The sequence below is a fragment of the Rosa rugosa genome, chromosome 5, assembly GCF_958449725.1.
Source record: "Rosa rugosa chromosome 5, drRosRugo1.1, whole genome shotgun sequence".
In the NCBI taxonomy this organism is placed as follows: Eukaryota; Viridiplantae; Streptophyta; class Magnoliopsida; order Rosales; family Rosaceae; genus Rosa; species Rosa rugosa.
This window is the reverse complement of record NC_084824.1, coordinates 50,875,882-50,901,749: the sequence shown is the minus strand read 5'-3', so window position 1 is coordinate 50,901,749 and position 25,868 is coordinate 50,875,882. Positions and strand designations below refer to the sequence as shown.

Below are 25,868 nucleotides of genomic sequence, written 5' to 3'. Positions count from 1 at the left end.
ACAGAAATTTTGACGTTAGGGACTTTTCAGATTAATTGAGAATGTCAGGGACTGAAACGAAAAAATGGTCATAGTACAGGGACTAAACATAATTTAATCCTTTAAAAAATATATATATATATGGATCTTTGATGTTTGAGTTTTTATGAAACAACCAGATTGATCCATGATTAGAATCTTGATTTTGTTTCTCTTCATAAGATTATGAGTTAAGAATAACAACATGGAAAACTCTCAACCTTCTTTCCTAAATACTGCAAATTTATTTGTTATTTTCATGGATGAATTACTTTTGAGTTTTGTGAAAGAGAGGAAAATGTGAGTTGCAGTAGTACTCCGACACTCTAATGTAATGCTTTACTTATATAATACAAGTGCTATCAGGTTCCTTTCTTGGGGACATGGAGACTCACAGAGTTGTCGTCATTCTGGTTTAACTGATCTCTGATTGTTTGCTGATCCCAATTGTTGAATGGTGTTCAAGATCCCATTTCTGGTGCCATTGAGGAGTGCTAAAAAGAATGCTACATTTTTCTCCATGAAATGCTTCACCGATTTAGATGCCAAGCTTTCTTCGCCTTGGTTGTTAGTCACATCTCTGCAATCCACTTCTTCTCCATCTCTTCCTCTGTTTCCTCCAAAGTTCATTAATAAGCCAACTTGTTGCAGGTTTTCCAAGAGCTGAACATCAGCCAAGGACTATAAATCTTCAAGAGAGATCATTGTTGCTTCTCCCCAAGGAAAGACGAAAGTGTCGGCCCCTGAGACGAAAACTTGAATACCCCCATCACAATTTCTCTGTTACAGTACTGGATTTGGAATTGTTTTGATTTTTTTAAAACATTAGGGTTTTGATATATACAAAATATTTTCTCAAACATTGTGTTTTTAAATTGAAAATAAATAAATCCATGTCATCGAGTTTTCTAGAATGATATTGATGAGGTGGTGTGTGCCACATCATTTGGTAATCACTTTTGGTATAAATATTTCGTGTCTTAATCATTTTCCTTTACTTTCACCATCATTTGGTATTCACTTTAGTTCTGCTGCAATTTTGTTTGCGGTAGCTAGATTTGATTTTGGTTTCGGGAGGTTTGGTTTCTGTCCCCCTCCTCCTCTTGTAATATTTCATTTACTTTCAATAAATTCTAGAGGTTAAGGGGCTTCTGCCTCTCTTAGCTCCTAGTTTCAGCCAAAAAAAAAATGCAATAGCTAGCTTTTAACAATGCATATATAGGATTTGGTTTATAAACTTTATTAGGGAGGAACAACAAAATCATTAACATATACATCACACCCTCTTGGTGTTAAAAATTACTAATCATCACACACCTTTTGTGTGTTAATTAGAACACTTGTGTGATTAGTATTTTTAAATTGTTTCATTACTCATTCAAATCTCATTTATTTTAAGTTTTGATTATCTTTTGTAAAAAAAAAAAAAAAAAAAAAAAAGAAGAAAAAGCGTGTGTTAATAGTAATATCACCTCCTTAACTACAATATACAATCAACATGGAAAAAAAGAAGTCACAAACTAGTAATACAAGCATTGAATTGAATAAGTTCGTAAGCATAGCTTGCATAGGTGACCGAAAGAGAAATATGGTAAGTTGGTAACCCTGTCAAAATAAGTAATGTAGTGCTTCGAATTTTTATTTCGATAAGTAACATAATCAATGGCGGAACTAATGTTTATCCTTATGGTGCAATTGAAATTCAAAGCTCAAGGACGAGTGAAACATTCAAGGTGAATGGACATCTGTTGAAACCATACTATATATGAGACGTTTTTGGAGCATAACGTGGAGGTTGTACCCCTCAATGAACCTGCTCCTTTTGAGTGATCATTGTGGTACCATCAGGCTGAGAACGTCAAAACCAAGCGCTTCTTGATAGTCCATCCATATTTTCAAGGAGCATTACTGTTATGAATATGCAGTAAACAGTCCTTTTAAAGACAATATGCAAATGAAGGTCTTTTAAGATTGAGCTTAAATTATTTTATTTTGTCCAGTAATAAAATGTAAAATCAGCTATTGTTATCATTATTGTTTGTCTAGAAATATTCAGTGGCTGCCTTTTACCTACTACCCATCTATCAGAAACTTTTGTCCACTTATAAACATATATTAATGTTATCACTATCCTTTGGCCGCCACAAATATTAAAATAAATCTTGCATCACCTTGAAAGAGCAAGGTTTATTGGGATGGCTTTGATTTCAATCATTTTATAGATGATCTTATCTGCTGGTCGATCTATTATGCGTACTTTTAATCCAGTCTGAAAAATCTACTACCTTACTTTGCCACAGACCAAGATGCTAACCAACACAAATGAGGTTGCAGCAACCAATTATGACTGGAAAAGTGAACTAAAAGCTTTTGATGACACAAAAAAGGGTGTCAAAGGCCTTGTTGATGCTGGTATAACCGAGATTCCTCGAATTTTTCATCATCCACCAGATCAGTACAACATCAGCAATACCTCTGATTCAGAAGAAATCCAATTCAGCATCCCAGTCATTGACCTCGGAGGCCTTTCCGATCCAACAAAACAGAAGGAGATTGTTGCAAAAGTTGGAGAAGCATCAGAGACATGGGGCTTCTGTAAGAATATTTGGACCATATCCTAAGTTCACGTTTGGCACAACAACTTGTTATTATTTGTAGAATAAGCAATTAGAGAATCATTGAGAGACTTTATTTATGTGGATTCTGAATGAATAAAGTAGAGGAAATCTAATATATGACTTGGCTATTAAGTTAGTCAGTCAAAATGGATATGTATCTATAGAGGTTTAATTGGAATATGATTCTGTTTCTTTTATGGGAGGATACAAAATATCTAACGCTGTATATAAGGCTTAGGTCCCTGTGCTCTCTGATCGTCGGTAATATAGTTTTCTTGCCCCATAAGAGAATACCACATGAGAGAAGCGCAGAAGACTTAGGCTTAGATTGAGTGGCCATTCAGGTTATGGCTCATGATCTATTTTAATTCTTGTTCACTATTTCATATAATTGTATCTATATACTTTTGTGAGGTGATCTTATGGCTATTATGTTTAGGGCAAATTACCAACAACTACAATTCCAAGGGAGTAGTTCCCATGCGGCCAAACTTTTCCTATAAAGACAAAAAGGGTATTATCAAGTGCTAATTACTCCTTGGTTTTCTATTTTCTTGTTGACTTTTAGAAACAACCTTCGTTTTAAGCTTTTAGAAAAAAAACAAAACTAGCCTTCAACATGCCAACGTTTTTCACCTAACGGCTCCCTGCCTAACGGTTACTTTAACAGGCGGAATCACTGCTGCTTGTCTTAATCTTAGGTTTAAAACTGGGTTTTTTCTTTCTGGTAAACAATAGACCGAAAACTTCAGAATTTTAGCAAGATAGACAGGATGTAAATAACAGACAGATAGGTTTATTAAGATGTTATATAAACATAACTAACAAATTGATAAAACAGATGGGCATCTGATTTTATTTATTCAAATATAAATACATGCTAGAGATCCAGAGCCTCATTATTAGGTAAACAACAAAAGCTGCTTAGCTCTCCATAAGAATGAGCGGATACTTACTTGAAAACAGAAAGCATACTACTTAGGAAAGAGCACACTACTACTTGGCTTTCTTACTTCTTGAGAGAAGACTCTTCTGCTCAATTTTCTGATGAATACAACTGAAGCCTAAAGCTCCTTATATAGGGAGCGGAACTCAAACTAGAATTCAAATTCACAAAATGTACAGAACAACTCAGTGATTTCTTCCTTTCCTGAGTGCTCCTGTTGGTGGAGGTCGGACGGGGAAAAGCAGATTCCTTTAGGTGAAATGTTTTTCACCTTCTTCTTTTTGAAAAGCAAAAACGACCTTTGGGAAAAGTCCAAAAGTGCTTTCAGTGTTTTCTACACCTGCTGCTTCACATGTTCTCGTCTGTTTCTGAATTATGACCAAAGACAAAGGAGTTGTTATCTGTCTGGGCCATTCTAACTGTTGTTGCGTTATCCTCGACGTCTGTATCAACATACATTTTGTAGTGGTTGTCAGTTTCGAGTCTTTCTACCCACTACATGCATGCCATTGTAGAGTCTATCTCTTTTCTGGTGAGAGATAGGAACATGTCACTGCTGACTACGTCAGGATGATCGTAAGCAGTGATAATTGTTTTTACTCCTGCTGCCAGGAATGTATTGTTGATGTCTTCAGAGATGATCTTCTTAATGTATTCTAGGGCCATGGCCTTCATCCATGGGATGCTTGAGTTTGGCTGGCCATTGTACCCAACACAGGCGGGCTGAAGATATTGTCTTTGAATAATTCTCACATAATGATATGGAGAAATATATTCAACCTCACCATTTGCCTTTTTGACCCATTCCGGAGGGGTGGATCTGAACTTCAAGCGAAGTGTACAGTCATTTTTTCTTATGTTTTTGACTGTGTTGACAAGGATTGGAGGCAAGCCTCTGAGATCATCATTAGTTTTAGTCCACAGATTATGGACAAAACCATTTTCAACAAGCCAAAGCTTGTGTTCTTGCAGATGTTCACTCTGAACATTTATCAGGTATCTTCCAACATAAGGTCCTGCAATGATGAAGAGGGTTGGAGGAACTCGATCTTCAGAATTATGGCTTCCTATCAGACAATGGAATTCATGCCAGTCTGATTCTTTGAGTGCTATGATAGGGACCCTAGCACTTTCAGGATCTTCTAGGAAGTGAATTTTTTCTTTCTTGACAACACTCTGCTGTGATTCTTCGAACTGTGGTCTTGCATTCTCATAAAGTTCTTCAGCTAATGCAAAGAGGGCTGGAAACATTAGACCACTGCTTCTTTCCTGAAAGGCAAATAAAAGATTGTCCAGAATTGCCTTCTGGTGGTAAACTAATCTCCTGCCAGTTCTGAACACAGGAGTCTCGAAAGTTCGAAGTTCATAATTGAAAACATTTATTACTCCAGATGGAGTAGGTTTGCTTTTTGGCAAAGCAACAGCCGTCAACGGTCTTGATGAGCCTTTACCGTCTGCCGTTTGAGACGGGCTAGCCAATCCTTTACCCTGGGATTGATCAGTTGTGGCTAAGCCTTTTGGACTTAGCAGGAATCTCTTGAGGATTTTTTCTTTGGAATCCTCATTGGTTTCATGTTCTTTCCCAGCTCTTCTGCTTCTGGGATTGCGACCTTCATCGTCGTCGTCATTTCTTCTACTGAACATGGCTAATTCCCTTGTTAAGGCGTCTGGAAGATAGTTCTTGTTTCCTGCAATTAATTCAACAACATAATCATATTGGTTAAGGAATAATTGCCAGTTAGCTAGTCTTCCTCTATCAGCAGCTTTATCAAGTTTGAAATTTTAAAAATTCTTTACTCTGGCACAATCGGTGCGGACAGTAAAGGGTTTTCCAAGGAAAGCTGGAGAGTTTAAAATTGTTTTCTTAACAGCCAAAATTTCTTTTTCCCCTGTGGTATAATTCAGTTCTGCAGGGCTGAACTTGCCAATAGAAAATTTACAGATCTTTTCAATGTTAGTTCCAGGCGCTTTCGCCAGAACCACACCAGACCAATAATTATCGCTTGCATCTGTTTGAAGGATAATTTCATCATTCTCTTCTGGTTGTTGAAGAGAAGGGAGGTTTTTGCAGAGATTTTTTATCTGCTTCACAATTTTTTCATCGTCTTCAGTGAAGTTCCATTTTCTTTTGGAACTTGTTTTAGGAGATAACATTGCTGTTAACCCTGATATTTTTGGGATAAAATCTCTCCCATAATTAATGACACCAAGGAATCTCTCTAGACTCTTAGCATCAGGAATTCTATCTGGGAATTTCCAGATCTTCTCAAGGATATGAGGTTGGAGTTTTATCACTCCATTTTTTATATTTATTCCTAGGAAATCAACTTCATCAAGAATAAAGAAGATTTTCTTTTCACCTAGGATGATTCCATACTGAACTATCAGCTTTACAACCTCGTGGAGGTGTTTCATGTGTTCTTCTCTGTTTTTGGAGAAGACAAGAATGTCATCTATGTAGACGACGCAAAACTCAGCAACATGCTTGAAGATATTATCCATTTTTCTCTGGAAGATTGAGGGAGCTTGCTTTAAACCAAAAGGCATCACTAACCATTCGTAATGTCCTTGTGGTGTTCCAAATGCAGTGAGAGGTACACTCTCAGGATGCATTTTGACTTGCCAGAAACCCGACTTTGCATCGAATTTTGAAAAGACTTTAGCTCCTCTGAGCTGGTTGATCAGTACTCTTACTTGAGCAATTTGATAACTGTCTTTGACAGTCTTTTTGTTGACATCTCTGTAGTCAATTACCATTCTAGCTTTTCCTCTTAGATTTTCTGCATGATTTCTCATGTAGAAAGCTGGAGCATGATGAGGGCTAGTGGACGGTTGAATTAATCTCTTGTTCAAGAGATCTTCAATGTCTTTTCTGAATTCTTTCTGGTCTTCCTCTTTGTACTGAGGAATGGCTTTGACATGACAGATAGCATTCATGTCATGTAATCTCAATTCACAGATCACTGGGTCTTTTTCCCAAAACTTCTGGGGGTCTACATCGATGTTTTGCTCGAGTAGTTTCTTAATTTTCTCAAGAGTGGGAATTTTCTGAGACTCAAGCTTATTCTGAAAGTGCTTGAGGTTATGCTCATGAATGAAACTAGCTTCTTCTTCTTCACTAGTTTCTTCTTCTTCTTCTTCAGAAGATTCAGAAGATTCTTCAACGAGTAATTCTTCTTGTTGTTTGATTTGGAGTATGGGTTCAAATTTGGGTTTGTAGGGGGTAAGATCACCACTATTCTGTTGCGATCTCTGGTATTGTGTAGTAAAGTTTGGACCTACAATACTTTTGGCCTGAGTAAGCCTATCAGCCCAGAACACCCGTTCTCATTTCCTGAAGCCTATTGCTTCTTCATCCTGAATAAATCTCTGTTGGAGAATGAAATCATTTCCCAACAAGAAATCTGCGCCTTGGCCTTCAGATTGCCAGACGTTGTGGATGATAAATGTTCCTCCACCAATGGTGATCTGAACATTTTTTGCTACTTTATTCATGGTGAGATGGCTTCCATCGAAAGTAACACCAGTAGCTGTTTTCTTTTCTTCTTTCCAGAGTTTTTCAGGAATTGCAAATCTTTTTGCAACTGTAAATCCTGATCCATTATCTACAAAGGCATGTAGATGATATTTTTTGTGATCAGAGAATTTTAGTCCAATCTCTATGTAGTTGTTGTATCTACTCGTAGAGACGACTTTTGATTTTTGAAGCTCATTTTCTTGAGCTTGTTCCTTAGGAATGAATGGCTTGCATTCTTCTGGAACAATTTCTGGTGGTTCGACCACTTCAAAATTTAAATTTTCATCGGTTTTTTCTTCATCAATGATTTCTTCCTTCTTTTTTGAGGAAGATGGTTCCATAATTTTTTGGAACAAAGTTTCTACTTCTTTCTCTTTTTGTTCAGAGAAATATTCTTCATATTCTTGTTCAACCAGTTGGCTGACAAGGCAATTCTTGGTTTTTCTTCTTGCTTCAGCTATGAAGCATTCTTTGTGGTAAGTCTTTTTTTACTCTTCACAAAACATAGGGAGACCATTCTTTTCATGACATAAGCAGAAGTCACAAACGAATGTACCAGGGTTCACCTGATAAGAAGACATTAACGATTCTGTCTTGCTTTCTTCCCAGTTTTTGATTTTCAAAACATTCATTTGTCTCGATTCGAAGTACTCTACTTCAGAATCTGTCTCAGACTCAGAAGAATCTTCTTCTTCAGACCAGGCAGAGTAAACTGACCTGTCGTCTTCTTCATCATCAGAATAGGCAATTTCGTAGCCTTTCATATTTGCAGATTCTACTATGAGCTCATATTCTTCAAAGAGAGCTTTAGTAGATCTTTTAGCCTTTTTCGGGCATTCATTGGCATAGTGCCCTTCAGCTTTACATAACCAACATCTGCAAGCTTTCTTGTTGGGTTGTTGTTGTTTATGTTGATGACTATTCTTCTTTTTCTTGAAGAATTTCTTTTTTGGATCTTCATCCTGTTGTTTCTTGTAATTGGAACTTTTCTTGAATTTTCAATTTTTTCTCTGATTACTCTTTTTGAATTTTTTAGAGTAATACTTTCCTTTCTTTGTTTTGTAAAACTTGGATTCATGACATCCCCAGTTGGTTGGCACATCCAATATTCCATAACATAAATTTTCAACTCCTTTGAGTTGTTTCTTGGCCATCTTAGCTCTAAGATTGGCTTTACATTGTTCTTTTAGTAATTGCCTGATTCTGTCGGCAATTCCTCCAACTGAAAATCTTTCAATTGGTTTTTCAGCTATGCTTTCTCTCACAGCTGTTCTCCATGGTTCAGGGAGTTTTCTGTGCAACAAGTTAACTAAATCAGTATTCTATAGCTCACCAATTGTACAGTAATATTCTTGAAATTCATTCAAGTATTCTTCAAAATATCTCATGTCACAGATTTTGAGAGCATAGATATTTGATTTGGCCGTTTCTTTAGCCTTTTCACTCAGATTTGAAAGATCTCCACAGAACTGATCGTACAGGGGTACTGCAAAATCATACGGAGATTTCGAAGCTTTGATGTCTTCCAGCCATTCTTTTCCTCTGGCTGTCTCTTTGAAAGAGAAATAATACTTTTTAGCTACTCCTGTGAGAGTAGTTTCAAAGTACATCTGAAGATCAGGGGCTTTAAATTTTCCAAGGGTAAGAGCAGATGCCATCATCAGACTATCTACCCATTGGTCAAGAGTTTTTCTCTTGTCTAGAGCTTTATCTAAATTTAGCCAGATACCATAGTTAGAAATTGGTACTCTGGGTATCTTATCTTCTGGGACAAACCTTTGAGAATTTCTTTCTCCATTTCTACCCGTAGGGGCTTTCTGTATAGGGAGTTTCACCTTTCCCTTTTCTCTAGTGATGACAGTTTTGGAGCTTTCTCCTTCTTCCATTTCAACATCTTGGTAGGGAAGGAGTTTTCTTTCCTTTCCTGGATTGAAGTTTTTCATTTCCTCGATTAGTTTTTCTAATCGTTCAGGGTTTTCGCAGAATTCTGCTTCTTCATAAAGATCATAGAGCTTTTGTGCTCTAAGCATATTAACTGGTCTGTTTAGATCAGCTTCTAGGTCTTCTTCAGTAATTGGCTCTTCAATAGTGGGTTTCGTGCCACTAGTACTAGTTTCTCTAGTGCTATAGCTTCTTATGAGAAGATTTTTGTTTATCCTGATATTCTCAGGACAGACATCACTTTTTCTGTGATTGTCAAAATTTAGACTGATTTCTCCAGTCTTTCTGCTTTCATAAATTTTAGCTTTTGCACTTTCTGCTGGTAGCTTCGGACCAGATAACTTCCATTCAATAGGAAAAGTCACTTTATCCCAAGTAACTTTGTGAATTTGTTGTGAATGGTTATTCTGGCTAGTGAGGAACCCAGTAGTTAGACCAGGGATATTCGATATCCTTGCCTTTGGCTCTACGGTGGTGCTCATCAGTTTATAGTATATTCTGTATACTATCGCCAATTCTTGCATATCATTTTTCATAGATATGCCATCTGTCTTGACTCTCAGTCGGAGACAGTGGGCTGCATCTTTCAAGCTGGTAGAGAAATTTGGGAAGCAGTTGAAATATGCCACTTGGTTGCACAGAGATGCTTCAAGTGTTCCCAACAGACTAGCTTGAAAATCTGTTAGTCTATTGTCTTGTAAGACACAGAGAACTGAACAGTTTATGCCTTCTCGAGCTAGAAGTTTTATGCCTACTTGGACTGCTCCAATATGCATAAATTGATAATTTTTTGATCTTGCTCTGGCAACTTCAGCAGGAGTGATCATCAAAAGATCTGTTTCTCCTGATGTGGAGGGGGTTGTGAATTCCAATAATTTGAAATGATGGCTATCCATCAGGTCAAATGTTCCCCTTTTATAGATCTGTTTGAAATCTAGCTTTGGAATTGAGGAGTTTTTTACCTCATGCTCGATTTCGTTATATTCGAATTCTTCAGTATTTAGGAGTTGTACTCCTTTCTTTTTCCCGAAGATGCTCATCATGTTAACATCTCGAGTTTCTTTCGGATTTTCATACCGAATACTAGTTGATGGATCTAGAAAAATCATATTTGGAACAGGATTCTTTTCTGGTCTTTCTAATGGTTTGAATCCATTACCTTTCTTTGTTTTTACTGTAGGCACTTTCTTGTCCTTCAGTATATTTTTCATTGAATCCAGCGTTTTTTGTTGTTCATTGATTTTTCTACTAACACTTGTTAGTTTTTCTTCTTCCATTTTTGGAAGATCTTTGATATAATCCAATTTGTTTTCCAATTTTTCTAATTAGTGGAGTATATCAGGTAATTTTTCTAGATGGTTTTGACATCTAGATAATTCTTTCTGCAGGTTCTGATATTTTTCATCAGAGGATTTTAATAGAGAATTCAGTTTCTCTATTATTAAATCAGAAATTGTCCCCATAGGCGATTCCCCTGCTGAGCTCTTTGCAAGCTCTGATACCAGTGATTTGCGGATGTAACCAATGCTCAAATAATCAAGAGGTTTTTGTTCCTCTTTAAGCATATATAAGAGACTTTCAATCTCTTCTTCTACTTTATAGATTCTTTCTTGGATTCTAAAGATGATATTCCAGTAATCTGGAGTTTCTCTTTTTAGATTTTCTCTAAGGTGTTTCAATTTTTTCAGTTTTTCTCTTTCTTTCTTTAATTCTTTGCTAGTGTGTTACAGATAGCAACTAATTCAAGTCTATCAGCGATTGAAATGATGAATAGTAAAACGTACTGTTTACCTTTAGAAATAGAGGATGAATTCTAACAACTGCAGTTATGTTTAAACAAATAAATTCGAGATGGGCCCACCACGTTTCATCAAAGAAACAAAATAAAACATAAGAGATAGTAGGAACAAAAACGCAATAATACTTTTAGAATAAACAAAAGAGGAAATTTGAAAAAGAGTGGGGGTATAAAGGTCTCTTCATGACAAAGAGTGAGTTTTTGGTAAATAGTTTTCTGAAAATGTATCTAGTGGTAATTATCTATTATGTTTATTCTAACAGCTTCTTCCAGATAGTCAACCATGGAATACCTGTTGCTGTTCTTGAGGAGATTAAAAATGGGGTACGTGGATTTTATGATCAAGACGCTGAGGTGAAGAAACAGTTTTATAGTCGCGATGACTTCAGCAGGCCTTTGCAGTACAATAGCAACTTTGATCTATATAGCGCATCGTCAACTAATTGGAGGGACACTTTTCATGTGTTACATGGCTCCCACTCCAACAAAGCCAGAAGACTTGCCCCAAGTATCACTACTAGCAAAAAGAGCTATACACACTGATTGAAATCAGTGAATATAAACTCTAATAGTCACTGAAATCTGTGTGGGAAGCCTAATACCCACCCTACACTCACACATTTAATTTCTGTCCCATTTGAGGGGGGTGGCCTTTGCTCTCTCCACACAGATTAAAAACTCAGTGTGAATTTTTCTGTGGGACCCATCTCTGCACCCAATATGCTATTAAAATATCTGGTACTTAAAATCTGTGTGAACTAGTGAAATCTTAAAAAGTAAATTAATCAATTTTACCATTTGTGTTTATGGAGATTTTTTGGCATTTTTGTTTTTCTTAATTTACATAATACAGTATTAAAGATTAATTATTATAATCACAGTCATCCGATCAATCCCCATCTAGATCAGTTTTTTCTTCAAATGAGTGTTCCAGAAATTCTTGATCTCATTGTCAGTTAACCCATCTAGATCGAGGAAATTCGTTGAAGAAGTATACTTGTTTCCCAGCTCTAACCACATCTGTTAAGACCTGCAATATTAAGAGAAATATCATCAAGTTCTTGGAAATACTACATGGTAACCCAAAAATCAAATATCATGGTATCCGAGTAGTAGATCGTCCAATATAACTTAGTAACTACAACATGTTAGAGATCTTTTTTAGCATAGTGCTAAACCAACAATCCTTATCGATGGAACAAATCGAAGGCATGCCTGCAAGCTTGGGGAGAGCTCGCTAGCTTCCATGACCGTGTTGTTGGATGTACTGCAGAAGCTTTTGATCCTTTTGTAGAATATTCATGTATACAGATCTCGATTTTGCAAATCCACTCAAATCATTCGAATCCCTCAGCCGAAAAACCACTTACCACCTCTTCTTAGTCCTCACTCCGATCGTTTCCAATATGAGCACCGACGAGCTTCTTAAGATCAAACCCCAAGAGATCCAATTTCTTTTGAATTGAAGAAGCAGATCTCGTGATCCAGATCGATCCCTTTTGAATCGACTACAACCATGAGAGAGAGAGAGAGAGATCCAGATCCCTTTTGAATCGACTGAAACCATGAGAGAGAGAGAGATGCATTATCTCTTAACAGGGGTAACTGTTTAATTTATTGGGTATAGAATATATAATTCGAGGTAATCAATAGTGATAAGCTTTATGGCAATTAATAATTATTATTATAGCAAATTACTGATAACTACAATCTCATGCAAATAATTCCCACACGCAGAGTCCAAGGGACCTATTTCCTTGCGGTGAGCTGATAAAGCTCATGTAGACACGCTTCCAAATTCTTTATTTTTTACTGACGAAAATGTCCCTTAACACACATGAGGAAGACAGACGAGATAGAGGGAGAAAGAGAGAGAGGGAAAGGGAAAGAGAAAGAGAGCTAGAGAGAGAGAATAGAGAGAGGTGGAGAGAGAGAAACAGAGAACAGATTTGGATCGGGTCAATCAAGGAGACGAATTTGAAAATCTCACTCAAATATGAAGTTTGATTTGTAAGCTAGAGAGAGAAGAGATCTAGATCGGTATCGATATTCGGATCGAGATTAATCGAGATTGAGATCAATCAAGGCGATGAATCTAAAGTTTTCATTCATACATGAACTTTGAATTATAGATCTACCACTTTGAGGTATGTTTTTATGTATTTTGAATTTTTCAATTCCATTTCTATTGAAATTCACAATGGGTTGTTTTGCATGTGGATTGTCTTGTTAATTCAAACTTACTTTTTATTATGTTCATGGTGTGAAATCAAATGCTAGCTGATATATATAATTGATTGTTCTTTTTCTTGGTTAATACTTAATACATCTGATTTTACTTAATCGTTGGTGTTTAGGTTTTCACAGTTCTGTTTTCATGAAGCAATTGGTTAATTCAAGTCTCTTCTTGCAGGGTATTTTAATTTGTATCCAGTGGCTGAGGTAGATGTTTTGTTCAGATTACACAGTTTATTACCATTACATATAATGACGGTAAATTTCTTAGGAACTCTAGCTATTTACTAAATCCCTACTGACCCTCATTAGCAATTGACATGTTCCTACTGACCTACAATAGGATTATTTTATTCCTACTGATCCTTAGTAGCAAAACCTAGACCCACATAGGCGTGTATGGTTTGCTATTAACCCTCACAGGCATATCTGGTTTGCTATTAACAATCAGTAAGCATATCTGATTTGTTATTGAGCGTCAATAGCCATATCTGATTTACTATTGAACTTTAGTAACCATATATGAATTGTTATTGAACCTCAGTAGCCATGTTTGAGTTGTTATTGACCATCAGTAATGATATTTGATTTGTTATTGAATGTTAGTAACAATTGTGTGATTGTTGTTACTGGTGAATGTTTGTGTGTAGCAGTTATGTTTGAAGCATTTACTTTTAGTTTTTGTGGTTGAATTTTTGAGATTCTGGTGTATTGATTAGCTAATCCCTTTGTTACTGAAGGTCAGTAACATTTGTGAATATAGTCTTGTGGAGGTACTCACTTTAGGATTATTCTTCTTGTGTTATATATTCAGATCAAGGCTGCTATTGAGGTTTCCAACACATGGATGAGGTTGTTCAATATGGTCTTTGGCGTCGACCTAGTGGGACAACTGAATTTTGAAATTTCATTATTTTGAGTCAATTTGTGAGGAACTTGTAGTAGTTTACTTACCTTTTTATAATAAATGGAACCTTGATATTGTCATTTCTATAGAAGCTTAATTTTAATTACAATTAGAGCTTTGATTATACTTATTCAAAATCCTTTTTTTGTTATTGTTTTTAGTAAGTATACTGACGGTCAGTAACAATGTTAGTAAGTATACTGACGGTCAGTAATAACATTAATGAGTATAGTGAGAGTGAGTATCAATGTTTGTAAGTGCACTTACTCAATAAAAATACCAGTTACTAACTGTCAGTAGCATTGTCGAAAGACTCTTAGTAGCCATCGTAAATATATTGCGTCTCAGCAGCAATTTAGCTTTTATTCTTGAGTGAGAAAAAATATTTCTTATAAGCTTCTAACACTCCACAATTCATCTTGTTGATTTTCGTTGGTTACTTTGTTTAAGATTCATTTATGGATTCTTATTTTCCTTTTGGGTCCTTTTCTTTACTTCCTTTGATTTGTATTTGGTAGTAGCTAGACAAAGTTTCTCATTGCTACTAACGATCAGTAGCAGTATCCATTTTATTACTACCGTCGGTTAGCAAAATACTTTTTGTTGCACTTTGAGAAAATTTATGTTATTTTGAAATTTATGGTTTTATTATTGTTATTGAACATCAGTAGCAATATCATAATCATGGCTCTGCCTCAATAGCAGTAGTCTATCTGTCACAGTTTAAATCTATTATGGACATTGTATTTTCTAATAATGCAGTTTAAGCAAAAAATTAGTGTTGAAATGAAGTGCGGCCACAAAAATGAAACAACTAATTCTCTCAATATGTTACTGGCCCTCAGTAAGTTTCTAGTTAGTTCTAAAGCAGAATACAGAGATTCAATTGAGTTCTTTTTGTAGAACAATGATAAACTCGTAATACTGATAATAATAGTCAACTGGCTAGCATTAATGAGTTGGTAGTTCGGTACAAAGGGAAAGAAATAGATGGGGTGGCATTCTCGTAATTAATTACAAATTTAATGTCTAATGTTTAATTTCAGTTCCTCTTCGTGTTTTGATTGTGGCCGCACGGGTTTCCAGTCCCCCCATTTTGCGCATGGTCATTTGACCATTTGACTTTACCTTAATGGTAAATAGCTCGATAAAAATCGTTTAGTCCCTAATCTGAATAAACTTGCAAAGATGAGGGAGAATATTTCTGATCATTTTAATCATCAATCCACACTGATATCTGTGTGTATTACAACAATAAGACAAATGGATATCCGTGTGCGATGTAAACATGTCACTTTTAACAAACGTTAACACAGATGTCAGTGAGAAAGTAGCAATTGCTACAGATAACTGTGTCAAACAACATACATATATCAGTGTCATTTTAACATTCACACGGATGACAGTGTGAAAATTCATTGTTAAAGAATTCTGTGGAAAATAAAATTATTTTGCAGATTATAATTTTGTTATTACTAAGAGATATCTGTGTATAAATAATTCACACAGAAATCAGTATAAGTTAAATATTTTGTACATACAGATATCTGTGAGAAAGTCTAGCCACACTGATTTCAGTGAGTAATAGTGTGAGCATGTTGTATGTAGGACCAAATCATTAATTTCACACGGATATCTGTATCTACAAGTTAAAACCCACTGATTTTTTATCAGTGTGAAAGTCAGTGTATTAAAAATCTGTGTGGGTTGCTCTTTTTGCTAGTAGTGTATGCAGGTATGTGTTACCTATAGAATTAATTGGTAAGTTTATATATGATAGTAGCTTGATTCTGAACGAAAGTACTTCTTGATGAATTGGATGACATGATCATTTTAATCATTTTGAGAATTAACTTTATAGAGACGAAATTGCTGACTACTCGAAGGAACTAATGAAGTTGGGGAAGATCTTGTTTGATTTGTTGTCCGAGGCTCTTGGACTCGAGCCAAGTCACTTGAATGACATAGATTGTGGTGAGGGGCTTCTGGTTTTAGGCCATTACTATCCTGCTTGTCCACAACCGGAACTAACTTTAGGCACAAGCAAGCATGCGGACGGTGGCTTCCTCACAGTCCTTTTGTAAGATCATATCGGTGGTCTACAGGTTCTTCATCAGAACAAGTGGATTGATGTTCCTCCTGTGACTGGGGCTCTAGTGGTTAACATTGGCGATCTTCTTCAGGCAAGTAGCAGTCTGATTCTTCTTTACCTTTTTGATCGACAATCTAAAGTAACAATTTGAACTCTCCAATTTTGAGTTCTGTTTTATTGATCATAGAATTCGATCTTTTGAGGTTACATGCAGCTTATATCAAATGACAGATTCAAGAGTGTAGAGCACAGGGTACTGGCAAACCATAGAGGTCCAAGGATTTCCGTTGCGAGCTTTTTCTGCACAGGAATGCTGCCATCGACAAAGCTTTATGGACCTATCAAGGAGTTACTATCAGAAGACAATCCTCCAAAGTACAGGGAGACTACTACTGTGAGGGACTATGTTGCGTACCGCAACCAGAAAGGCCTCGATGGTAAATCTGGCTTGTCTCATGTCAAGCTTTGAAGGTTGAACTTGGAAAGAGAGGAGCACCGCGGCACTACTCTGTGAACATACAACCATTACTACTGCATAATTGCATATACTACTTGTTATATTTTGAGGGATATGAACTTATGATTGAGATATATACTTGTTGGCCAAGTGATTGACAAGGATTTCCTATGTTTAGAAAAGATGATGCAGAGTTGTTGATATATCGAGATGATGAGAGGGTATTCTATTGCGGGCAACCGATTGTTTTGTTTTGTGGAATAGTATGGCTTTTCAAGATAGAGTTTATGATGTGGCATAAGAATTTAATCCCCTAGCCTTTAAAAATATTTCAACTACAACAATGGTGAAGATTATCAACTATTACATTATTTCCGAAAAACTAATAGATAGCTTACATCCACACACTTCAAAAGATAGATGAAAAACGAATAATAACAGTCATGAAACTAGAAATTGGAGAAAGTTAGAAAAGACAGGAAGAAGAGAGAGAGGGTGGCCATGAGTTTGCAGCACTGGTTAAAGTTTTAAGTGCATGTGGGGTTAGTGTAATGTTATGGATGATTGTCCTTATCAATAAAATAAAATAAAATTTACTTATTATAACACATTGAATTATTGTTGTCTTTAGGCCTCGTTTGTTTGATTTTAAGCAGGGGAAAGGGAAAGTGCTTACTTTCCTGTGTTTGGTAAGTGCAAGGTTAGAAAAATGGTTCCTCTTGCAAGGGAAAATAGGAAGGAAAATGAATCCTTCCATTCTCCTAAGGAACCATTTTCCTTTCTCATTTCCCAGCATTTATTACATTTTTCTAACATTTATTATACTATTTGTATGACTAAAATAATTCTATAAAAAAATAAATACCAATTTTCTTTAATTATACTATTAGTTATTGATTCCATTCCTTACTATTACCAAACACATTAGTAAGAATCTTAATTTCCCTTCCCGATGGAAATACAACGGAACAACTAGTTGGGTGTGTGGATCCGATTCCACATAGGATAAGGATTTGTTAATCCTTGATCAAAGAGGAGTTTTGATTGTTTCCTACCTGCTTACATAATCCTACTTGGTAATGGTTTCTATTGGGAATAGGTTTCCAATGTCTTATAAGGTCTGGTTAGATATCTATAAATAGGGGCATAGGTTGTAGTAGTAGATCAAGTCTTTGAAGCATTAAACAGAGAGAGCAAGTGAGGTCTTGAGAGTTGGTGAGAACTTCTTGTGAGAGACTCTTGTATTCTTCTTCTTCTATAGTGAAACCCAAGCAGCCCAGGGACGTAGGCAAAGTTCTTTGCTGAACCTCATTAACAAGTTCGTGTTTGTTTTCTCGATCGTTTATCTATATTGTTTTGCACTTGTTTGCTTCTGCAAGAGGAATTCTAGGTCGAATTCCTAACAAAGTGGTATCAGAGCTTAGGCTCTAGAGTGGAAACAATGAGCATAGAAGATGTTGCGAAGAGGGTCGATAAGTTCGACGGTAATGACCTTAGCCTATGGAGGTCACAGATCGAGGACTACTTGAATATGAAGAAGCTTGCTAAGACTTTAGAGGGCAAGCTCCCAAAAGATATGAAGGAGGAAGAATTTGTTGAGATGGATATATAGGATGGCCTTTGGAGCCGTTCGACTATCGCTTTCGAATGATGTACGGCGATTTGTTATCAAGAAGACTATGTTGAAAGGGATGATGGATAGTTTGTCCAACATGTATGAGAAGCCAAATGCCGTTCAACAGTTGTACTTGATGAGGCGGTTGTTCACTTTGAAGATGGATAAGGGTATATCTATTCGCCAGCAAGTTGGGATAGTTGGTGATATTATCGAGCAACTAGCATCAGTGGATGTTAAATTCGACGAACACATCAAAGCTTTGGTGTTGTTGACTTCCATGCCTTCGGATTGGGATGTGACTGTGAACTCAATTTGTAGTGGAGCTGGGACTACGAAGAACTGAAGTTTAATGATGTGCGTAACATTCTTCTGAATGAATAGACGCGAAGACAAAATAACCTTGAAGATCCTTCAAGTTCTGCGCTCTCTATAGAAAATAGAGGTAGAACGTTCAACAAGAACTCAAACAACAATCATGGAAGGACCAAGTCTAGGGCACCAGGAAAAGGCCGAAGCGTGTCCAAGTCAGGAAAGTGGTCCGATGCGTGTTTGCATTGTGGGAAATCTGGACATGTCAAGAGAGACTGTAACCAGTGGAAGGAGACAATGAAGATGGCAAACACAACTGAGTTTGATTCGGATGCACTTGTACTAAGCATTACTGAAGCACCATTGGAGTCATGGATCGTAGACTCTGGAGCGTCATTTCACTCAACTTCACAACAAGAGCTCATAGTGAATTACCGACATGGTAATTTTGGCAAAGTGTTTCTTGCTGATGGTGGAGCCTTGGAGATTGTGGGAAAGGGTGATGTGAAGATTTCACTAACAAATGGTGGAACATGGACCTTGACCAATGTTAGACACATACCGCGGTTGAAGAGGAATTTGATCTCTGTGGGTCAGTTGGATGATGAAAGATGTCGCACTACCTTTGAGAAAGGTACGTGGAAGGTGTGTAAAGGAGCTATGGTGTTAGCTCGTGGAATCAAGATAGGGACACTTTATACGACCTTGAATATTGTTGCTATTATTGAGAGCAATGAAGGCACTACGATCGTTGAGAAAAATGAAGATGCATACTTATGGCATCGTAGACTTGGGCACATCAGTGAGAAAGGTATGGGCGTACTTCAGTTGAAGGGTAAACTACATGGCGTGGACTCAGTGAAGATTGGGCTTTGTGAAGACTGCATATTTGGGAAGCAAAAGGTTTTTAGTTTCTCAAAGGGTGGCAAGGCGCCAAAAGATACAAAACTGGAGTTGGTTCATACTGACGTGTGGGGACCTGCACCGGAGCTTTCGTTAGGTGGCTCAAAGTACTATGTGACTTATATTGATGACTCCACAAGGAAAGTATGGGTTTATTTCTTGAAAAATAAATGGGAAGTATTTGATACTTTCAAGAAGTGGAAGGCGATCGTAGAGAATGAGACCGGGTCGAAGATCAAATGTCTGAGGTCAGATAATGGAGGTGAATACTGTGGTAATGATTTCAAAGAGTATATTGTGCAGAGAATGGGATTAGGATGGAGAAGACAATTCCCGGAACTCCACAGCAGAATGGAGTGGCTGAACGCATGAATAGGACTCTGAATGAGCGCGCAAGGAGTATGAGGATATATGCAGGATTTCCAGACATGTTTTAGGCTGATGCGGTTAATACTGCTGCTTACTTAATTAACTGTGGACCATCAGTATCATTGAATCATCTCCTACCTGAGGAAAAATGGAGTGGAAAAGAGATAGGCCTATCGCATTTAAGAGTGTTTGGTTGCGTGGCATATGTTCACATTGAGTCCGGTGCGAGAAGCAAGTTGGATCCCAAGTCTCAAAAGTGCATATTCATAGGCTATGGCTGTGACGAGCTCGGCTATAGGTTTTGGGATATGCAGAATAAAAAAGTTGTAAGGAGCAGGAATGTCATCTTTAATGAAGAGGTGATGTACAAGAATAGGCAAGCAGCAAAGCCTAAAAGTCCTGTAAGAAAAGATCAGCAGTTTGCAAGGTTGGAAGAATTGTCCAATGAAGATGTGTCTAAGGGAAATCATGGGGAGGAATGACAACAACAAGAAGCTCCTGAGGTCGCACAACCTCAAGAACAAGTTCCTAGTGATGAGCCAGTGACACCTCCTTTTGTGCCAAGAGTATCGTCAAGAAGCACTAAAGGAATACCAGCTGATAGATACTCACCTTGTGCTAACTATTTGCTGTTAATTGACTGTGGTGAACCCGTGAGTTATGATGAGGCAATGTAACATAAAGATTCTGCTAAGTGTGAGGGTGCCATGCAAGATAAGATGGACTCTCTCATGTCCAACAATACTTGGGAGTTAGCTAAGTTACCAACAAGTAAGAAAGCATTGCATAACAAGTGGATTTACAAGATTTAGCAAGAAGTTGATGGGAGAAAACGTTACAAGGCAAGGTTGGTTGTGAAAGGCTTTCAGCAAAGGGAGGGAATTGATTTTGATGAGATCTTTTCGCCAGTTGTGAAACATACCACAATCCAGGTGGTGCTTGGTTTAGTGGAAGCTGAAGGTCTGTATTTGGAGCAGCTAGACGTCAAGACTGTTTTTCTTTATGGTGATTTGAAGGAGGTCATATACATGAAGCAACCACAAGGTTTTATAGCACCTGGTAAGGAAGACTTGGTATGCAAACTTCAAAAGAGCCTTTATGGCTTGAAACAAGCCCCAAGACAGTGGTACAAGAAGTTTGATGCTTTTATGTGTGGGAGTGGCTACACAAGATGTCAATCCGATCACTGTTGTTACTTCAAGAGTTTTGACAAATCTTATATCATTCTTTTACTGTATGTGGATGATATGTTGATAGCTGGGGAAAACTTCAATGAGATTGAAAAGTTGAAGAGAGAGATGTCAAACCAGTTCGCGATGAAGGATTTGGGTGAGGCGAAGAAAATCTTAGGTATAAAGATTATCCATGATAAAGTGGCCGGTACTCTGAAGCTTTCACAAGCGGAGTATGTTGAGAAGGTGCTTAAGCGATTCAATATGGATGAATCAAAGGCTGTAGGAACACCGTTGGTGGCTCACTTTAAATTTTCCAAGGAACAATGACCCAAGAGTGAAAAAGAGAAAGAATATATGAAGAATGTACCTTATGCATCGGCAGTTGGATGCTTAATGTATGCTATGGTGTGTACTAGACCCGACATTGCTTATGCAGTTGGAGTTGTGAGTAGGTACACGAGTAATCCGGGAAAGCAACATTGGGAGGCTGTGAAGTGGATCATGAGGTATCGTCGGGGTACTACTGATATGTCTCTTTGTTTCAAGAGAGGTAGTGCTGAACTACAAGGATATGTTGATGCAGACTTGGCAGGAGATCATGATACTTGTCGGAGTACTACTGGTTATGTATATACTATGGGTGGTACTGCCGTATCTTGGGTCTCAAATTTGCAAGGGCAAGTGGCCCTGTCTACAACGGAGTTCAAGTATGTAGCAGTCTCAGAGGCTGGTAATTAAGGAGATGGTGTAGCTAAAGGGTCTGTTGGAGGAATTGGGTAAAAAGCAAGAGAATTGTGCATTGCACAGTGATAGTCAAAGTGTAATTCACTTGGCAAAGAACCCTGCTATCACCCTGGTGCATAGATTCTGAAAAACAACATATATCGGATAAAAGGTTACAGAGCACTTATTTTGTGACTCCAACTGGGAGACAGACAAAAGATGATAAGACAATGAGGGTACATAAAGCACATCATGCAATACAATGGATGGTGTAACCTGAACAGACCCAATATCTAAGACAGGAAAAGACGCACCATTCACATTAGAGACATGGGATATAGAAGGAGATGACATAGACATAAAGAAGGACTTATCATAGGTCATATGGTCAGACGAACCAGAATCAATTATCCATGTAGTGACCAGTAAAGTCAGAAACATGTAAAGCAACACCAATTTTACCTCGAGTTAAGGAAACATTACCCTTTGAGGGATCTTGCCCTGCTGATAGGAGCATTTTATGCAACATTTATAATGTTAATCCCTATATTAATCTTTGTTAGTTTATTTTATTTTCCCTTTATTTATTTACTTTTATGTTTATTAGGTTTTTCGGAGCAAATATACAAAAAGGAGATAATATGGAGGAAAGATGTGCAAATAAGGAAAAGCTTGAAGTTCTGGCCCTAGCAAGTGACCTTGATGAATCGAGGAGCCCAATCCATGGAGATGACGCAGCAAATTAAGGAAATATATATTCAGAAAATATTGATGATGATATGGCAAATTCTCATTGGACAAAGTGTGGGGAATCCTAAATCAAATAGAGAATCAGGAAGTTGCCTTTCTCTACAATTCAAGGAGTCTCAAACCAAAAAGGAATGAAAGAGGACTCAAGGAGCAATATAAAAGGGCTGTGCAAATCTGAAAAGCTCTCCTCTTCTCTCTCCTCTTCTCTCTTCGATCTCTTCTCTCCTCTCTTCTCTATTCCTCTCTTTCCTCTCTCCTACAACTTCTTATTTTTCTCTTTAGCTTGTTTTTGTTTTTCTTTCTATGAGAAACTAACTCTTTAGTTAGGGGTTGTTGAAGCCCCAAATCATGATTGTAAACTTGTTATGATTTTCAATTAGTTTTGTTTATCTATTGGATGAGAACCTAATTTATATCTTCACATTGATGATTCATTTGCATGTTTTCTTTGGTGCGCAACTTAGATTGCATGTTTAGGATTCTATTGCTAAGAATGATCATTGCCTGTGCCTTGCTTCGAGGGTTTCGTTGAGAGTTCTAGAGTAGTAAATTGTCTATAAAGCAAGTGATTAGGTTCCTAGGTTAATTGAGACGAGTCGTACTCAAGATGCCTTGTGATGTCTCGTTTTTCTATTGCGTAATGATTTCTTTGTGTTAAATCTAGAGTTGCGTCAACCTAGGTTGCATTTTAGAAAATAGGTTAGGTGTAGAGCATCTCTCACCTAGCATACATGTAAGGAAAAACAATAGGTTAATTAAGGCGTTGGATTAACTTGAGCATCTTCATCCATAAATAAATGAAATTAGGTTGAACATGCATGATTAGTTTACTTGATTGATTGGTGGTGGATGCAATTCCTCTAACTTGTTTTATCTTTGATTTTCAAAACCCTGAATCAAGTCTTTTTATTTTCGGAGTCATTTAGTGTTTCGTTTTTGTTTAATTAGTTCGTCAACCAAAACACCTCCAAAAATTATCAAACTTTTTCAGTAGTTAGTTTATCATGTCTAGAGTCTGTCTGTAAATTTTCGTGACATTTAGAGTAGTTTAGAGTTGTCTGCTAGTCAGATCTTTCTAACTGAACAGGTTAGGATTTATTTTGTTTTGAGTCTTTAGATTAGTGATTAGACCACAATCTCTTGCGGGAACGATCCCTACTTACCTATACTATTTTCGACACTCTTGTAGGGTTAAATTATAGACATTTTTGTGCATCTATTTAGGTGTATAGAAATAGTCTATCACTTGCAATGCCATAGAAGTCAGGTTCTGGCCCCATTGGACTGCTGCTTTGCCTCTTTGACCACCACCACGTCCTCCACGTCCTCTAGTATTATTGCCTCCTCTCCAACCAGAGTTGTTGTAAATAAACCTTTGCAACTTAGGACATTGATTCTTAAAATGGCCAACTTCCTTACAATAGTTGCAAGTCATTTGGTTATAATTCTGATTCTGCTAATATCCCTGATTCCGTGGTTGATACTGACTCTGAGATGGAACTAGGGTAGAATTCCCAATCTAAGGTTGAGGTGGAGGTGTAGCATGGATTGCTAAACCATAAATTTCAGTATGAAGGTTCTGAGCGGCAGCCTTATTACCTTCATCTCTTCGGATATAGGCAAAAGCTTGTTCCAATGTAGGTGGGGTTGCAAGACGCAATAAATCATTCTTTGCCCCTTCAAAATGAGGATCCAGGCCAGCAAGAAAAATATGGAAACACATCTTGTCCTGCTCAGTCCGATAGGAATTAATATCAGCTTCACAAGTCATAGGATTAGGATTTCGCTAATCAAGCTCCTGCCAAATTGTCTTCAAATTTGCATAAAATGTTGCAACAGGCTGTCCACTTTGAGTTATTTTGAAAGCTTTGACATTCAATTCATGAACACGAGCAAAGTCACTCCCATCATAATATGTAGCAGCAACAGAATCCCAAATGGCTTTGGGAGAATCATAGTTAGCAAATAATCTCATTACCTCCGGAGTCATAGCTTTGAGAAGAATTCCCATCACATTTGTATTTGCCGTATCCCATTCATCGGCTTTTGGTCCTGCAACAGGTCTTGCTGCACTACCGGTAACATAACTCCACTTTCCAATCCCCTGAATATGGATCTTCATAAGCCTCTGCCATAACTAATAATTGGTGTCGTCGAGCTTTACACCAAAACTTGAATTATCTGTCACATTCTGAACAATCACAACCTCATGGGCCACAGAGTTAGCCCCTCCACTCTGAGATCCTCCATATATTATTCCCATCGGTAATAGTCAAATCCACCATTTTTTTTTCCTTCAAATACCCGAATTAACAAACCAAAAAAGACCAGCAACGTTTTTCCAAAAAACATGTATCCAAAATGTAGAACAAAACGTAACAAAACACAGGAACGTTGATGCAGACTTGTTTCGTTGATGCAGGACGCCTCCAAGGGAAACCAAGGTTAATTATAGTTTGATGCAAAGGGCAAACGACCAATAACAATTTGATGCAAAAGGACAAAGGACCAATAACAAACTGGATGGACCAGCGAGAAACAAAGGGACCAGAGAAACAAAAGATTACTTGTGTTCAAACAAAAGGACAAAGGAACAAGATTAATTCTAGGGTTGTTTTTCTCCGCAACGGAAACCAAATAGTACCAGCGAGTCCGAATGGATCTCGGCTTTGATACCAAGTCAAGTAGAACAAAGGAACAAGAGACTTGAGATTTTCTGAATAATTACCTTCTCTAAGAACGGAGTATATATACAAGATACATCAAGACCTATTAGGAAACTAATTACAACAGAATAATTCTAATAATACACAATATTCACAATCCTAATTACATGGCATGACTCACGCCAATATTAAAGACATGAATTGTGCCGAGGGGCTGCTTCTTTTTGGTCACTACTACCCAGCATGCCCTGAACCAGAGCTGACTTTGGGCTCCAGCAAGCACACGGATGGTAGCTTCATCACCATTCTTTTGCAAGATCAAGTGGGTGGTCTCCAAGTTTTGTATGAGAATCAGTGGGTTAACGTGCCTCCCACGGAAGGAGCTCTAGTTGTCAACGTTGGAGACCTTTTGCAGGCAAGTCCATTATATTCATAAGTAGCTGTAACTTAATTGTTTTGGTCATCTTTTCGTATGGTTTGATGTGTTATGTTATCAGACTTACATAATTGAATCGTAATGTTTATGGATTTTATATCGAGAGAAGATATCTTAGTGTTGCTAGATTTCGTGCAGCTCATCACAAATGACAAGTTTATTAGTGTGGATCACAGAGTTAGAGCGAAGAATGTAGGGCCAAGAATTTATGTGGCAAGCTTTTTCAGGCCATATGTTTATGGAGAGAATTCAAAAGTTTACGGGCCAATCAAGGAGCTCTTATCTGAAGAAAATCCGCAAATCTACCAAGAAGTTGATATTAAGGATTATTTGGCGTACTACTTCTCCAAAGAAAGAAAGATATCTCCATTAGAGCATTTCAAACTATGA

At 37.3% G+C, this 25,868-nt stretch overlaps 1 pseudogene; it reads left to right on the top strand.

Annotated features, from left to right (window-relative positions):
* Positions 1–2,168: 2,168 nt before the first annotated feature.
* Positions 2,169–25,868, top strand: LOC133711850 (1-aminocyclopropane-1-carboxylate oxidase homolog 1-like; annotated as a pseudogene).